The following is an 18,908-nucleotide window of genomic DNA, read 5'->3' on the forward strand; positions in this document are numbered from 1 at the left end:
TGATAAAAGTTGTCTTCTAACATAGTAAAAGTGCAGTTAGCAGATGCTGACTGAATCACACAATTCAGCACAACAGTATATTTTTATTTGTAGAGTGGAAATTAAACATTCCCCTTTCATTGGGAGGGAGAAGATGTATCTGATTTAGAATGACTGGAGTAGTAAGTCATGGGCAATTGATGGATCTGAGATATACTTGAAGGGATAATTGTACACAACCAGTAAAGCTGGTAAATATTTAAGGGTCATGGGTTAAATGTCAAAGCCACAGTACTTGAGCTCAACTCCATAAAGTATCAAGAATGACTGGTAATTAAATCCAGGGTATATTTCACCAAAGGGAAATAAATTTGACAGCTAACAACCAATACTGGATTACCACCTCTCAGAGGTTAGGGATCATGCTAGTAATTGTAGGTGGTTTACAGTTGTTAACATAATAGTAATAGGTAGAATGATTGCTTACTCATAGACATCACAATACCAAGCAAAACTAAATCTTTTGTGTCTTAAAGAGAAAAAAAAGTCCACTAATCACTACAGTGACTTCATTTTACTTCACTCAGCATTTTACTGTTTAAAATAAACATCCTTAGGCTGTTCCTGCTTGAATCTCAAAAGTGAATGTAATCATGATACAATGTCCTTAAACATTTCTTGAAGTTACATGTAAGGAAAATCTGAAGCTGTTATATAAAGTGGCTTTGTAGTATTTTTTGAGTTTTGTTACATTTTAAAAGCAACAGAACACACAAAGATATGTCTGCATTTAATAATTGTGACAAATTTCCCCCCCTCCCCCCAGAGATTTTTACAAGTAAATAATCCTCTCTTGAGTAAGCTCTCCTTGGAAATCTGCTAATAACATGCACAAAAAGAACACGTTTTAGCCAAAACTTTCAAGATATGTTTAAAATCACGCTTAATAAATATTATCATTTCACATACTGGAAACTGCTGCATGGTATAATTGATGCAAAATTTAATTATAAAGTTTCTTGTGTTGTGTTTGAGATGATCAATTTGGACACCACTGTTTTTTTTCAGCAAGACTCAGTGTTTATTAGTTGTGTTACATTTGTTTGCAATGGTAGTTGCTCAGTACAAGGAAGGAAAATTTGGTTGGAAAAAAGAATTGCTTGCAAGATTTGAGGGTAGAGGTGGGGACTTTATTTAATGTTGGAATGAAGCAAAGAGCTTTTGAAATGTTTGGTCAAGTGGCCTGGGAGCCCAAAAAAACCTGGCTCACATCCCATCTTCGAAACAAGTAATTTCTGTAGTTAAAACTCCATTCTTTTGAGAAGCTTGGAAGAGTAACTGCTCTGCACCTGCCTCCTGTCCCATTGACTCCAGTTCACTTGGTATTTCATATCACCAAAGGTTTGTTTTAATGATGACCATCTTTTAGAGGATAATTTATTTGGATGAAAAGGCAAATGCATGTACAAGAAGGATAATTTTTTATGAAGTCTATACTTTATAGAAGTATAATTTAATAATCTTTGGATTCTAGAGGAAGAATGTAAGCAAAATTGAATTTGTGTAATCATAAGAAATTGTCATGAATAAAATGCTAACTGAAAGTATATATGTCTAGTGCTAAAAAATGTCCTGGCCTTTTGCAAAAAATCTCTTAACTTATTCTTTAGATGCAAGCTGACCAGTAAAGGGAGAGATAGGGGAGTGACTTGAAAGCTTGACTGCCACTTATAATGCAGCAGAACGCAGTTAGTCTGTGTTGCTAATTCAGTTCCTTTTGGCAGCTTAAACGCTATGTTGCAGTTTGACAGCTCCAACTTGGACTAGGTTAACTGGAATGGTGGTAATGTAAGCTAACGGTAATGTAAGCGTCAGTGAAGACAAGGCAACTTACTATCAGCATGAATAAGTTTAACTAAATCCCTGTACACTTGCAGATCTCTCTACAGTTTTTGGCAGAATTCGTATACTTAGTGCAGTAAAGAGGACACAGTTTGTATTTCCAGGCTATCATTTGCCTCCAAGTTCCAGAGGCAGAACTCTTTGAGAATAACAACCTTGACTCAAGTGTGTAAAATGAGGTGATTCATAATAAACTTGAGAAATTTTATTTATTTATTTAGGGGCTTCTTGTTTGTTTTGAGGGTTCTTGGGTTTTTTAATACTTTCCTGTATCTGCAGGTTTCCTGCTGGCATAGAGCACTTCTTTAGACTCTTTGGGGAAAGAGTGGTTTTGTATAAGTACCTCCAAGTGACAGATACCCGTTGTTGACGTTGGCATTGTTGTTGCTCACTTCCTCACTTCTCCTCTTCCTCTTTTTCCCTGTTTCTCTCCCTTTTCCCACCACTCCCCTCCCTTTTTTTTTCTGCTAAGGCTGTTAGACTGTGGGCATTCATAATGCATGGCACAACTTTTGGTTTGTCTTCCAGGTCCTCCTGTTTCCTCCTCATGAGGCCCATAGTTTCCAGCGTCTGCAGTAGTTTCAGGTCTTCCTTTCAAAAAGGCAAAAGCCGATGTGGAGATCCTGTCCAGACCTGTGGGAAAGTGTAGCAAACCAATAGCTATTAATACTGTTCCTTTCCCACTCATTCTGAAAGGAACTCCCAACAGGAAGGTTTCAGCAGTCTGCACAACTTAGCTGCTTTGCTTTAACTCTTTGGCTCCTACATCATTAAGCTGCCTCAACAGAGCTGCCTCATTTTTTTCCAAATGTTCATTGCCTCTTGAAATAATTGCTAGCAGAGTTTTACCATTAAGAATCTTTACAACAGTATTTTCCCACTCCTCCCCAGGGAGATGTTAGTAGTGCTTGATTCAGAGATTACCAATGTCGACTTCAGTATTTGGAAGAACATCTGACTGTCATCAAGGTTAATAAAAATGCTTTAAAGGATAGTATCAACAGGTTAGTTTGGCTTGCCAGTAAATGGTCACAATGTGTGAAGGAGTTTGCATGCTAACTTTTTTGGACTGTAGTTTCTCTTCCTTGCGGGTCTGCTCTCCCTCACTCTACAGGTTTAATGAGATATTACATACGCGCTGCAAGAGAAGAATGGATCTTCTCAATGCTTTACAGTAGTACCTATCGGCCTATATCCTTTTGACATGTAAGATAGATACCTGCCTCTTCTGGCCTCCCTTATAGCAGTTATAAATTAATAAAATATGAGAGAAGAGATAAATATTTATCAGTGCAATATCAGGTAAGCCACTAAAAGAGATGGTTAATTTACATATATTTTAAAGTGCCAACTATTCATGCTGTAGTCGCGGAAACACTATCAGTGCAAGTTCTCTCTAATTTTTAAGGTTTTTACTATGCATTTTTACTGTTTTTCCCCTCTCAGAAACAAAAATAGCTTAGCCAGTTTCACTTTTATTTCTGGTCCAATTCTAATCAAGGTCTTTCTAGTTTCTGTGGTTGGGCACCATATTACCACATTTGCACCTTAAACAACCTGAAAAGAAAGTATTTCACTTGTAAAATCTGAATTCTGGACCAGGTTTGTCCTTCTTATCCCCTTTAATAGCTGTGCTTATTTTTCAGATACATTTTTAAAACTCACAGTCTTAAGGAAAAATCAGTTTGTGAATATATTGACAGCAAAGTTATTTGTAAGATGTCTTTCAAAAACACATTCCCAGTGATTGTTGCATAAACAGTGAGAACTAATAAGCATAATAATTGCACTTTATTTGCATATTCCTTGCATTTTTATTTAGAACTAACTAAGCCCTTTTTAAAATGTAATGAAGCTGTAAGATAGTAGCAATATCACAGATAATTTTATTATTATATTTAGGATCCTCTAATTGTAACTGTAGTTTGTACTGTGCATTTTATCTTACTTTAGTCTTCCACAATTCTTTCCTTGAAATCTCCCAACAAAAATACGAATGCTTCCTAAAAACATGTACCTAAAAAGCGTAACTTAAAATGCTGTTTCTCTTTTTATTAAAAAAGAACAAAAGACACAAATATGCATTCTTTTTGGAAAACTAAATTATGTAAGAAAATAAATGCTACATAAGAGGAAATGTAACAGATGAAGTATAAGGAGTTTTACTTCCTGTATTTTGATTTTTAACCTTTCCCAAACTTTCTCTATTGTAAAGTTAAAACAAAGTCTTATCAGCAAGTACCATATAGCAGCAGCTGGATAGCATTAGAACCCTCTGTACAAGCTATTCTTCTTCATTACCTTTTTCATGACAGCTTTTACTTTGCACAGAAAATGTTACTTTGTATTGGAGATTTATGTAATTCAGGTGTCTTCCATTCTGAATTAAAGCATGGTTGTAGTGGGAATGAGTGTTTTACAAGTAGAATCAATAGAAATTTACGGGAGAAAAAGATAAAATTTACAAAGATCAGTGAAAAAACATAAGTTTACGCCAGGACTTTAATGACTCCCCTTTCCCTTCCCCCACCTCACGTCATCCCTCCTTCCATTTTGGGGCATTTCATGTCAGTGAAAGGAGAGTGTTATTTTGGTTGGTTTGGAGAGGGAGTTTGATGGCAAATATGTTTCTGGTTTCTGTATGCATTTAAACTTAATATTCTGATGGGCGCATTTCTGTTAGAGTGAAAATGGCACACACTCTTGCTCATTACCTGATAAGCTGATGTGGTTAATCTCTAACGTCTAATGTTTATTTAAAATTTCTTTAATTTATTTAAATAGTAATTTAAATTTAGAGCCAGCAGAGTGATCCACTACTAGTACAGCACTCAGCCCTCAAGGAATCAAATTGCATCTTGGACTTCTTCCTCTAACAGTGCCCTAAAGAGCATGAGAATGCTGGAGAAGTGTTACCCTTATCCCCTAGGGTGAGAAGGCATTGGTTTGTGTTACAATTTCCAATGACTAGATTGGTTTGGGATTTTTCTGATGAAATGTTTTATCACAGGAAAAAAAATGTTGATTTGTTAAACCAAATGTTTGCAGGAGRATGCCAGTTTCAGTAAAATTGTTGGGAAAACTATTTTCAACTCCAAGATGGAATTTTGGGCTGAAAGAGACAGACACATCTCAAAAACTACAAGGCCAGCAGCTTCTTACCTTGGAGGTCAAAACCCCAGATTTAAGCCAACATTATCTCTACCACCACCACACATTTTAGACCAGTTTCTTAAAAGTTCAGTCCCGCATTACAGCAGTACATCTTACCGTATCATTGGACCTTCTGAAATGGGTATTTACAGATCTCTTCTGCAGGAATTTTACTGCAAGCAGTGACTCGACCCTGGTCTCCCACATGCCACCTGAAATGTCTGGTCTCTGGTCTGTAGAGCATTAAGCTCTTTGGTCCAGAAATAGGAAGATGTTTTTACAAGGGTATCACAGCTCCACCAAAAAAGATACATGAAGACAACCTGAGAATAGCCCTTAAGATGTTTAAGGTATGCATCTGAAAGGCTGAGTTTCAAGCCCCTGATGTGTTTTCAATGGACTAGGGATTTAAAACATGGGTAAGTGCTCTCTATGCACTGAGCAATAGGTGGTTCTGGCATACCTTTCTCTTAGGCCCCCTAAATTTTATTTTGCTTGGGTTCATCTCAGTGTAAAGTGGGTAAGTTTTAAAATAGCAAAAAAGTTAATAGGAACAAGATAGCGATTTGTCACCCATCTCTACCAATAACCTTTCTGGTTGTTCTGAGAATATATTCTTTTATTGTAAGTGAGCTCTAAGTGAAACCTTTTTACAGAATGTAGTGGTACTGATGGTCGTCAAAGAGGTTGAGAATAGTTAATGATACTTTAAGGAGAAAACCTTCCGTGGAAATGAACTTCTTTATACTCCCCTCTGGTTCCATGGAAGTACTAATGTTTGCTGATGAAGGGACCAGACCAGAGGAAGCTTACAGTTCGTGTTTCTCATTTGAATGTGTGTTTAGGCCGGTTTCCTAAGAAAACAAGGCTTAGGCAATCACGTGTTTTTTCTGTGCCTTCCTCCTCCCTGGAGACTTTGAACCTACTAGACAATTTCAAATAGGAGTCTCACAAGTAATTAATATTCTTTAAGTCTGGAAATCAGTGGTTGGGGAAGGGAGAAGGACTGAAATTAATGTCCCGCTGAGGGAATAGTAAGTACAATTTTGCTGTTGTCCATTCTGTTTAACAGGAGTTGCCTGGTCTGATGGCACGCATGTATGCTCTTGAATAGCTCTAGCATGGGCTGTCCTTTGCTTGGGAAGGTGTTACAGGGAATATAAGATGAGCAGGGGTTGCTGGAGGAGTGAGGGAGCAGCTAGGACTGGTTAGGACACAAAGAATATAAATCTGTGAGAAGACAAGCATCCCTAACTCTGTTGCTCACAGGGCAAATTGTTGTCAGAGAGGCCCTTAGAGGGAGAATTGCTCATCCTCATACTTCATGGCAGTTCTCTTATCAGTTGTGGGCCAATCGCACCCTTCTAAGCTGCAATAGCACAGTCTGTGTGTGCCACTTACCTAGTAATTTCTGATAGTGTAAGCTGATAGCTTCTGTGGGAATCCAAACAATACGAGGCAAAGCAGTATTTCCTGTGGGTAACTCCTTTCAAGGACAGGAAGAAAAAAGAATTTTTTTAAGAAAGACATTTCCACCAACTAGAGCTTTGGATTTTTCTGTCTGCTCTCCCGTCTACACCTGTGCTTTTCATTTCTGCTTGTTGCATCATCATGGCATCACCTCTGGGTACTTCTCTAACTGAGACAGGATGATAGACAGCAGTCTCTATCTGCCAGTGTTGTCACTTGTTAATCCAAAGAGCCAGACCCTCCAGCCCAGTGCACCTGCAAACAATAAACTGTCACCATCGTAGTGTAATTACTTTTATTTTTTAACATGTTTTAAAATAAGTAATAGCATTTGTATGGCTCATAAACTTAAAATACATAATACTGTCATCATATAGGGGCCAGATGATCAGTATTGCGTTAGTTTTGTTTTTTTTCCACACTAGCATTTTTACATCTATTCATTTGAAAAATTTCCTCAACAGATGTAGCATATGTTATGGTCTGATGGCTGCCAAGCTCCAGCTGCAAGCTTCTTGAGGCCAAGACCCTCTTCTGAAACCCTTTGTCATTTAAATCTCAGACATATATTTGAGGACAGTTGTCCAATCTTTAAAGGTCTTCAGGGACAAAGCCCAAAAAGTTAGGAAAGAACAATCTGATCCGAAGAGAGACTCTGAAATTTGAAAATGATCCAGTGTTTCAGTGTCTCTCTGTCTTGTTCTTATTTTAAAAAGAATTAAGTCATTTTAGAATTGCTTGTTCCCTTTTGTCAGGATGTCAATACAATCCATAACACTGTAATTTCTCAGTTTTGTTTTTTCTCCTTTTTGTTAAAATCCCTATTTATCACAGGTCTTCCTTGAGCTCCACTCCGCTTTGTTGTTTCAGGGTATTTACATCCTATTTAGAAGTGGAAAGAAGAATCTGTCAGTTGAGTTTGGGCTTTTGGAATCACTAGGAACTTTTTTCTTTTCTTTTTTTTTTCCTTTGGATTCTGGAACAGCAAGTGAGGACATTACTCAATGTCATCCTCTCAGTGTTTTGCAATTACCCGAAACAGTGTTCACTTTTCAGTCTAGTTCAGCTGGGACACCTAAATCTATACTCCTAAACCAGATTTTTATGCTTTACCCTGCTATCTCTTCTTGGTCCAAGGACCACAGCAAATGACAGTTTGAAAAGGCTGGAACATTCTTAGTAAAAACACTCAGTGAAAACAGGTAGGAAACATGATGAGTCAAAGAGAGAGCTTGCTTTAAATCAGGAGGTAGGAACAAGAATCGTTGCAGGCAAAGACATTTAGCTTCCAAAGTGTTCTACTGGAAAGCAGCATTAGTCGTGTTTTGAATGAAGACCAGCAGAGTGAGAAGCATGAAGTGTCAATGGTTTCCCACCCAGAGGGAAAGTGGAGGTGCACTAAAATAGTCAGCAAAAGTGCGTGTTGCTTCAGTTTATATATACACTGAAGAAACATCAAGATACAAGGAATATGTTAGGTTAAGACTCCAGCTGGTCTACAGATGGAGCATGAAGGATTAGAGAAATGTGCCATCACAGAAGACTACAAGGAAATGTTGAGAGTAACTAGTATGAAAATAATAAACTTTCAACAAAATATTAACTATTTATAGGAACGCCCATGCTGCCTCCAAGCAGAATTTCATCCTGCTAAAACATCCTGTCTCTGTCAGTGGCCAATAATGGAAGCTTGGGAAAAGACCATAGGAACAAGGCAAGCTTTACAAATGATCCTTACCAACTTCCACAATGAGTAAAGTGTTCAACACCTGTGAACTTTTCAGGGGCAACTTTTGTTTCTGTACTTACAAATGGAATTATGTTTCTTTAATCTCTGCAAGATTACTTGAGAACGTTGACATAATTGTTTGTAGCCAAGATCTTGGAAGATTATCTGAGTGAGGGGAATGAGCATAGGAGAGTCTCACATAAAATTGGGTGTTTTATTTCTCTGAGTAATGCAGCATTAAAGTCAAAAACAGATCTAGTATGTATCTGGGGGGACATGGCATGCATACAGCAAATGCTAAACATGAGCTTTCTTTTTTTGAATAATGATGAGCTCTGTAGAACACCTGAAGCTATTGTGCAGCCTCGTGAAATATGGAAAGGTATGATTCAGTCCTGCCTCTCAACAGTCCTACATTGCCTTAAAAGCAGTATTTTATTGTCAATAAAACATTCCTGCTTATAGTGGTATGTTCAAAATGTAATCTCACTACATTTTAGCTTTGGATTTTTAACTGGGTGTTAGGGAGTTAAGTCTGGTTTCCCATTCAGTTTCTGTTAGATTTGGACAAGACAGAGACTTGTTTGAAATTTGGAATTGCTTGGACAGCAGAAGTAAGAAATAATCCTGAATTTGTAGCTGGAGGAGCAGGCATGTTCATAGGAAAGGCTTTTTTCTGTCTCTGGTTCTCCTACTTTTCTGTAAAAAATTTAGTGCTTTAATTGTGCAATTTGTCATTTTGTGATGATTTCTTCTGATTTTGAGCTGTCATTAAATGACTGAATACCTGAATGAACAGAAACTTCACTGTATACATAAAATATTAATGTGTTATTGTTGGCTCATCATGTCTTGTCAGGCAGGTATATTTCTGGTTTGACCCATTAAATATTGTATAATCCTATCAGAGGTCTTACCATTATTAGTACCATACAAAAAATTTAACCAGACATGAAATGCTAATTAACAAATATTTGTAAAGAGTTCATATATCGGCACAGTTATACTTCTATATATATAAAATCTAAATAATTTATTTTATCAGAAGTTTGTATTTACAAAGGGTCTGTTTTTGTTTTTTCTTACCCCAGGAAATATGTGGCAGATACTAGTATATTAATTTAATTCCATGTTAATTGTTATATTCGTTCATGTTAATTGTTATATTCCTTAACAATTAAAAGGTGATCATTCGTTTGTAGTAGTTTGCAACATCCCCTGTTTTAGTCTTTTGGATTTCTTCTTAAGAGTACAGTTTGACAAAAATGCATGTGAGTGTGTGGGCAGCTTTCATAAAGCAGGTGTGTCAGGAACATAATCATTTGTGCTTTCATTTCAAGAAATTTACAGTTTAATTACAACACACTCAGCTCTCTCAGGGAAAAAAATGGAGAAAGGACAAAAAAGTCTTTGTAATCTTGTGCTGCATTCAGGGTTTAGATCTCACCTTGTAAAAGTTTTTATTGCAGCCTCCTCCACTTGTGCCATGAAACAGTGAATCACTCCTTCTTGTCTCTAACTACAGCTGCAGCTCTCATGTTTTATCCTGACACCTCCTAGATGAGCTTTCCATACCAGGGAAAGGGAGGACATTTGATGCTTCTAATATTATTCTGACGCCTCCCCTTCTCAGAGGAGTCAACCTTGCTAGCTGCATTGGCTGTGAATCCCAGCATGAGACCACATTCAGGGTGATTAATGTACGCAAGGGCTCAAACTACCCCTCGGCTTTTTCCAGTGTGTTCATTCTCATGGCATAATGTTTCATATGTTCAGCTGTAGGATGACCTGGGCAGAGGCCCAGTGGTGCCGATAATCTTCCGTCCTTTGTGCAAGTATCCAGAGAAACTTGTCCAAAGAAGCTGACAGTGGCCTCCCTCATTGCTGCTACTGATCTTCAGTAGCTGAAGACTTCCTTCCTTGTGTGGCCCTAGCACTTTGCTGGATAAATGCGTGATCTATATAGTAGCTATGAAGCTATGAAGATAGAAAATGGCAACTCTCCTCTCTCTGAAAATGATAACTCTTCTCTCTTTTTTTTTTTTAACATGTAATATTTTTCTAGAATATTTTTTTCTCAGAAGCTCATCCAATGGTGCTCTTACAGATGCTGTTCAGCAAGTTTTACATTAGCTTTCCCTTCAGTGCTCTGTTCCAGTGTATTTGACTTTTGCTAAATACAAAAATCTAATTTAGCAAACATTTTCTTCCTTCCTTTTAATGCTTATATGCGAGAGCCAATACTACAGTAAAAACATTGTCTTATAATAATCTCCCTGTTTTAGGACAAAATACTGACTTTCACTTGAACAAGAATATTTCTGTAATAAAATGGTAGTCGGTTCGAATAATGTGGACAGAGTCATGCCAATAGGATGAGGTATATGAGAGAGATTTCCCTGTTGCTTTGCAGGTGGCTGTTTAAAACTACCTTTAATAGCAAGATGATGCACACAGTAAGAATTGCACAACAAGCAGATACCTGATCCAAAGCAAACAATGGCTACACACTCCTCAGTAGCTGAGAGAGGGGTAGATGTGTAATGAAATGCAGGACAAAGCATGGGGGAATGCCATGTCATCTAAAACACTTACCTAAGTTTAGACAAGGTCTGTATGTAGAGATAGTCTTTTTTTGAGGCAACCTAATATAGTTGGAAGCAATAGCAAAGCTTTTGATCTTGTTTTAAGGTTTCTTCCACTTTCCCTGTTCTGTAGATACAAAAATGGTAGTTACAAATGATAAGCCTTCAATCTCCAACTACCTGATTTGTGTGTGCTAGAAGGAAAGCTGGTTCTGAAAAATCTCCATAAAGCCACTGTTAGTCTTGAAAATTCATTGATTTAGCCTCCTTCTCAAGACAGATGTGCAGCATGGCGTACAGTCAGAAAGCACCTGAGAGCTTGGCTCCTCGAATTTAGGCCCACGAAGCTCACTGTGGTTTTCTGGGCTGTGCAGCTGCAGAGCCTGCTGGTTGTGCTGGGGCACCTGGCTCCCTCACTGAGCAGCTGGGAAGGTCTCTGWTGCCCTGCAGCTCTCTCTCATCCCTTTCCCTACTATATTTCTGTATTGTGTGACTTCAATCTGTGCAGTAAACCATTAGAACTCATGAGATGACCTGAAGTGATGAGATCAACAGAAGAAACAAGTGAATCCCTTGATTTCGTTACCCCACTAGGGGGTAGGATAAACTGAGAGTGTATTGGAAAATGGGACATGCATCACTCACGAACACAATCTCATTCCCAAATATGTGTGAGAGAGTGCTTTTGGTTTCCTGTTTTCCATCAATGCTATACCCTGTTTTCATCTCAATAAGGATGGACTAACCTTTTCCTGAAAGCAGCTCTAAATGTTCCTGATATTATGCACATTATAATTTTTTCATGATTTTTTTTTTCTGGGCCAGGCCCAGGCTTGGAAGGGTTCCTCTGTTGATTGAAATGAATGCAGATTGGGAAATTGAAAGATGTTGCTATCTTTCCAGTTAGATATTTGTGTGTAGTTGAACTCGCTGTACTTCAAAATTCCCAGTGTTTCTTGATTTTCATAGGCTTTTCTCAAATAGAACCATGGACGTGGTGAATGTTCCCAAGAAAGCAAAAAAAAACTGCCTGGATTTCTGTTTCCCAAGGAGAAGCTCCCCTCACCTATAATCTGTGGCCCAGAGAGCCCATGGGAAAACGCTGCACGGAAGCGTTTCATGTAGAGCCAGATTCTTCAAGCTCTCGATCAACCAAGAAGCTTTTGATTTTTAATAGAAGTATCGTGTCTTTGCACAGTCAGCTATAGAGAGAGCAATGGATATCTAAGAATTAGGGGGAGGTATGCCATTAAAYATTCACCACAAAATAATTTATGGTGAAATTGGTTTAAACTTAATTTTTTATGTTGAGGGATAGAGGAAGGAATAATAGATGCAATATTAGATGTAGAGTCCTTATCTCTGTGATGACTGGAAAAATTTTCGCACTCCACCCTATAGGAATAGAACTGAAACTTCGGTGGGTTTTTTTGGTTGGTTGGTTTTTAATTCTTCAGGGATGATGAAGGTAACATAGATAGTATATTACATCCCTATGCTAGATTTCGATATACATAAAGCAGAATAAAAGACCAAAAATCAAGTAAATATAGTGTATACTGTTTGAAAAGATAAAAAATATACATATTAATTTCTTACCTGTTCAGCTTTCTCTGTCCTTAAAAGACCAGGTTCCTGCACATTTTGAAAGACCATAAAAAAGTTTATAAAAATAGATTTTTGTGTTGACAACTCTGTATTTGAACCAGCAAAAGTAGGCTGATGTGTGCAGTTAGTGCAAAAACAAAGACAATCAAGGACTTGTTAATAAGCATACAGTCTTCAAAACGGGAGAGACTTCTGTTCTGCTCATCTAACTTAAATTTGATCCCACATCTATAGCTGAATAGATGGAAAAAATATTCACTAAATTCAAGGGGCCTGTTAAACACTGACAAAATCTCCAGCTGGAATTTTTTTTAATTTTACCGTTTTAGTGCTAAGCTACTAAATGAAAATTATTGCTTGTTCAGAAAGAAACACGTCATTTCCAAACTGTCTCATGAGAACCTGTCATTTCTGAAGTGTTAAAAGATTAACTAGCCTTTAGTAAAAGAAGGGAGATTTCTGTGGATAGAAGAAAGTCCACAACAAAGAAATAGTGTTGGTTTCAGGCTGCCTTATACAATGTGGCTGAAACAAAAGACATTTCCAGTAATTTCTTTCTTTTCCAGAGTCAATGTAATAATTCTCTGATGTTTCTAATGATGTAACTGGTATCTTGGGCCTTTGTGGCCATCAAAATCAACAAAATTAAAACCAATTTAATGAGCAGTTGCTTGAAGATGGCATATTCCAGTGAATCAAATTTTTGTCTCTTATTTACAGAACTTCCAACCAAGTAAATAAACATTTACAGTAACTTTTTACTGTTATTCTCTGTGCATTGATGCACCAAACTTGCAAACATTTACACATGTAAAGTAATTTCCAGTGGAGTTCTCAGGATTATTCATAGTCATCAAATTATTCATGTGACGTTATTTGCAGGATCAGGGCCTTTGCTTACATTTTGTCAGGGCTTTTTGTTTTCTGGTTGTGTTCATCTTTGCTGTTATTAGACTTTCAAATAAACATTTAAATTTCCTCCATTGTAGGAGCCTCCCTTAAAGAATGTGTGTAAACAAAATCTGAACATTTTTCCTTCATATTTTTTACTTTTTTGGGGAAGGAGGATCCTCTTTGAAAAGGAACCTGCTATTCTGAGGTCAGTAAAGATTGAACCCTATGAACTATGACAGGTAAAGGTTTAGTGTGATACTTCATGGTTTTTTTTTAATATATCTTTTCTGCCTTTCAGCTAGTCAAGTATTTTAATTAAAAGCTTTCATAAACAGGCACAGGATTACCAGCATTTAATTCAGTAAATATTTCCATATAGAAAAGTTTCTCTTAATTAAGAGTTTTATGAATAAAGTAACAGTTGCATTTCCTATGAAAATAAAGGCTAAAAATGTTACTGTATATATAACTATAATACAGTAGAAATAAAGTGATGGATAGTTAAAGGTATGTGTGATTAAAAGACAAAGCACCAAAACATTTCCAGAAACGCATGCATTTTTATCATTGCCATAAACATAAAAGTTTTTTTCTAGATTCCGTTAGTAGCTAGAATTTTGTCTGTTTCAGTTTCACTAGACAAAATTTTTCCTTAGATCCTTCTTCCTTTGGGGATTTTGAGTGCTTTAATGAGTTTTAAACTCTCGTGATGAATGAAATATGGAATCAGACTATTTAGTTCTGAAGGGGGTAATGGCTGGGTTTTTTGTTGTTGTTGTATCAATTAAAAAGAATGAGCTATGGAAGAAGTATGTTTTGGAACTGTCTATTTTATGGTAGTTCACACAGCTGAACAGAAATCCGAGAACAGGACTTGAAAGAAAACAAAGAGCTTTACAGTATTTTTTTTTCTTTTCAGGAAAACACACAGAAGCTAATTTTAGCTTCTTGATCAAATTGACCCAGTCTTTAACCCTGGCAAACGTTACCACAACACACTTCCAATAGACAATAGTTTGCATACCAGCATCGCACTGGAAACAGATGTGCATGCAGGACTGGCTTTTTTGGGAGACTCACTGAGAATTCCACTGCAGTGCAAGCCTGAAAGTGCTTTCTTCCTAATTGGGTTATAAACTGGGTCTTCTTTCAAACTCAGACTGTGATCTTTTCAGAGTCACTCGCGCTCTTTAAAAATTTATTATGTCACAGCTATGTTTTGACCAGACTTTCAAAATATCATTCGCTTGGAGAAAAGTTGCTTGACATGAAGCTTGATTATTATCTTGAAAAAAAAATTGTTAACAGCTGGGCTATTCATGGGCGATGGTTGCACAGTTTATATATCAAAACGTTTGGAATGTGAACAATTACCTCTTTTACTTTCTCACAAAGTCTCTTGTAGTTTACAGAGCTGTTTTTTTGTTGTTTTTGTTATCAAAAATATGTAGTTTGTTCCCTGCTGCATGTTCTCTGTCCCTCCACCCCATGCCGCCTCACTGCCCCATCCACTTTTTTAGCCCTGTCATCAAGTTACTGCTACTACTACTGCTGCTGTAGCCAACCTCATCACCATCGTTCCCTGATCTGCTGGGTTCTGAGTATGTGTAAGATTTGGCTCTGTCAGGGACAGTGTAATATTGATGATCCCTTGGGAATGTACATTTCCAAAAAACAGGGCTGTGCTTGCAAAGGACCCTCCCATTCAGAGTTCTCATTCTTCTGTAAACTGCCAACTTTTTAACCTTCAAAGTATTTAATATGCATTTTTCTATCCTATCTCATTTTGCATTACATCTGATGGGTCTTATCCTGGACAGGGAAATAACTTTATTCCGATCATCATTCTAGTCAGTAATCCTATTTTATTATTTGTTTTGCAGTATTTGGGAACCCCAGTCATGGACCAGGATTCTATTATTTGTATTGTTAAACACTGTACAAAACATTTTTCCTACTCCAGAAAGCTTACAAGTAAGGAACCAAAACACAAGTAGATGCAGATAAACAATAAATGAAGGAGAAAGGACACAATAGCAGCCACAGGATGATCATCAAAATTATTTGTTATATCTCTGCAAAGAGTAAGAATGAGGCAGCTATTTAGATGATCACAAAAAGCTTATTTCATCCACTGAGACCAAAGTGGAAGGAAACAGAAAAGTTCTTGGGTGGTTTGCTCTGAACATACTTTTCTTTTCCCATTGCTTATTGCTAAGATGTAAATTGAGAGTCTTTCATTTCTACTTGTACTACCTATGTTCAAATCTCTGCCCCACCTCAAGCAGAGGATGATTTTAAATTTGTTTCAAAATGAATTCCGGACCCATCACAGGCAGTCTTTCTTGATGACATTGTTGCATTTTGTGTGGAATAGTTGCATGCTAGCATATATGTGTCAAGTATTTGTTTTATTAAAAAGACATTAATAATTACAACAAGTATTAAAAGATTTTGGGACATGGGAGCATTAAACGTGGACTCTGGAACAAAAAGAGAGGGTCCTCTCCGCCTTTGGTTTTGTTATTATCAACAGAATAAAGAAATATTTACTTTAAATGTAGCTATTCGTTCAGTATGGACCCAGTTTGCAAATAGTTTTGAGGAAATTAAAATTGCATGTTAGTATTATGCATAAAATATTTGCTAGAAGTAACAGGCAAAGCTCTAATCTTGGGTATTGATTGTGCAGCTTGTAACCAATAAGGCTGTGTAGGATGGGATCCCTGGAGGAATAGTATAACTATTAATTTAAAGATTTTTTTGGTGTGAATGCTTCTAATTCTAAGCCCTTCAAACCTCAAATGTTGGGGAAAAAAAAGACGATTTGAAATTTGGTAACTTGTTGATAGTATGTTCTGCTGCTATCTCTCATCTGTTAATTTAGCTGACTATTCCTCTATGAAGTTATCTCCTTGTCTGTATTTGGGGATTAATCTGTTTTATAAGGGAAAAAAAAGTAGCATTGAAGATGTGCAGTATTAAACACGTAAAAGTGATCTGACAACTCACTGATTAAGAACCAGAAATGTATACAAATTTCAGAGGATATCTCATGCAGGAAAAATGTGAGCAGCAGTCATTGAATACAGCAGTCATTGAATATAGGAGAACTCTGAGAACTGGCAGCATTAAACGGCTACATTTAGACAAACTAATTATGTTATTTGCATATATGTCTGTGTTTTTCTCTTCAGTAAAGAGTGGCTGCATTTTGTCATTAAATTTGACCATGTTAGTTTCTTTTAGGGAAAAAAATAGATATACCTAGTTTAGCTTTAAGGGGAAGAATACTGGACAGACATTCAATCCTCCCCTGTCCTCACAGAACTTCTTGAAAGGTTAGTTGGGCTTGCATCCCAGAAGCTGAGCATTAATTTTGTCTTACATTTGAAATAGCAGGATACCACCATTTTTATTCAGCCTATTGAAGGTATATTGGTTAGCATAAAGGTAGGATTCTCACCTAGAGACAAACTCCCTGACAAACTAGAAGTGTTTGGAATGCTACCTTTCTTTCAGCTTTACCACAAACATTGTTTTAAATCTCCTCACTTGCACCTCCTTCAGAACCTGCTGTGACTTCATGCCAGTGTTTGTTACCTTCACCGTAAATTACTGGAATTGCATGTGTCTAGTCCAGCTGTCTAGTTATCAGTCAGTGCCAGACTTCAACCTCTGATATGTTGTAAATGTTTGGAACCATCCCCTGGATGGTGATGTAATCCCCTTCGGACACAAAGCTGACAGCACAGCTGAATATTAGTGCCGATGAGGTGTACCTGCTGGTGCTGTTGGTAAATCTTGGCTCACAAGGACTTTCTCCAGAAATAGGCAAAGTTAAGCAGTTTGCTCCACTACAGAGAAGATGCCTGTAATGAACTTCCATTTGTAATTATCTTTTTTTTTTTTTTCTGGATATTGTTTCAAATACCGATGTCGAAGTAAACCATAACTTCTCTCTAAAGCACATTTCCTCTTGCAGAGACTCCAGCCTGTAAGCAGGGAACATTACTCAAGTGCAGGGATTTTTGTTTTGAATTCAGAAGTGTGTATCTCTTGAAATATTTAATTAATGTATGTTTGGAAATGAAATGAGAAAAATGATTGCTTTGAGGGCTTTTGAATTAGAAATTTATTTTCTCATCCCTGGCAAGCCTACTGTCAGTTTGGCTCTAATGATTTGAATAACATTGTTATACTAGGAAGAGGAGTCTTCCTTTTGTCAAGTTGTGTTGCGTTTTGTGGTGAAAGAGAAGATGACAAATCTTCAAGGAAAGCTATTTTGGTTTGAGGTATTACACTTTGCAAAGAACCAGGTTTTTTAACCCCTTTCTATTTGAAGAAGTGCAGATCTATCTGAACTAAGCAATGAGGTATATTCCAGATAATTGATATAGGAGGCTGCTGTGGATCCTGTAACTAACTTATATCTGTTAATTCTGTCATTATTATTGTCAAGGAGACATTAAAAGAAAATGTTTAGATCATTAATGGATGATGAACATAAAAGCCAAATTTATCTTTTTTCTGGGCAACAGCATAATTGTACCAGGAAAACAGTAATTCTTGCAAGGAATGGCTGCTGTGTTGTTGTTTTGACCACAAATAGCATGTGGTTTCTAGCATAGACCATCCTTGTGACAGTGTCAGTAAACCCTGAAGCTTCCCCATCATGCTCTGCTGAACAACATAGTCATCTTATTTATAGAGACTTGGCTGGCTTAGGGGCCTAGGTAGCCAACTTCTTTATTTGCAGTGGTGTAGACCAGGGAGTCTACATGCTTCTAATTTGGACAATGCAGAGTTTATTCATTTCTCATATAACTCAGTGGGGTAGCCTACCCCTTTCCTATTTACAACAACATCTGTGCTTGTATTTACATGTGTATTTGAAGACTGTCTTGAATCGGAGCCAGGGCAGGTCATGCTGGAATAGTTTCCTCACATGAACAATACTTTTTTTTTTTTTTCTTCATTAATTGTGGTTTCTCACTACTGATCTGAAATTTGCAGGACAGCTTGCATTAGTAAGGGTCTGGAAATAACATTGAATATTTTTGTCTTTAGAGAGGATACCTACATGTGGGGTAACTCTTCAGAAGGAATTATCATCTACATCTACTGTGGAGTTTAGATAGACTAAAATCTATTCCAGCTTGTCAAATAAGTTGCAGCCAACTATTAGCAAATAAATAAAAGTTGTTACAAGCATAGTGCTGAGTTTCTAGTATTTTATGTCATGACTGTATAAAAGTTTTCCCATTAGAATGCCAAAATAACTTATAATTTATAAGTTAAATGCTTGCCTCATTTCATTTGAAAAATTGGTTTTGTGTTAATATGTGAAACAGAACTGAGTTTAATGTTGCTAGAGAAAAGTCATGAAACTTGCTATTTGTGGAGAGTTCCTATCCGTATAAACAAGGAAAAATTTTTCCAAGTACAAGGTACATTTTTCTAGTTATGAGCTTATATGTCAAATATAAAAAATTAATATTTCTGGCCATATTACCTCATGAAAAAGGCAAACACAGTACATTCTTTTCTTTCTTTTTTCTTTTCTTTTTTTTTTTGAGAGGAAAACA

At 36.9% G+C, this 18,908-nt stretch overlaps 1 protein-coding gene across 1 annotated transcript in view; it reads left to right on the forward strand.

Annotated features, from left to right (window-relative positions):
* The window catches only part of GMDS (GDP-mannose 4,6-dehydratase), a 282,728-nt gene that overhangs the window by 123,430 nt on the left and 140,390 nt on the right, over positions 1-18,908 (forward strand). The window lies entirely within an intron of this gene.

This window comes from Apteryx rowi, unplaced genomic scaffold, assembly GCF_003343035.1.
Source record: "Apteryx rowi isolate R43461 unplaced genomic scaffold, aptRow1 scaffold_3, whole genome shotgun sequence".
Classification (NCBI taxonomy): Eukaryota; Metazoa; Chordata; class Aves; order Apterygiformes; family Apterygidae; genus Apteryx; species Apteryx rowi.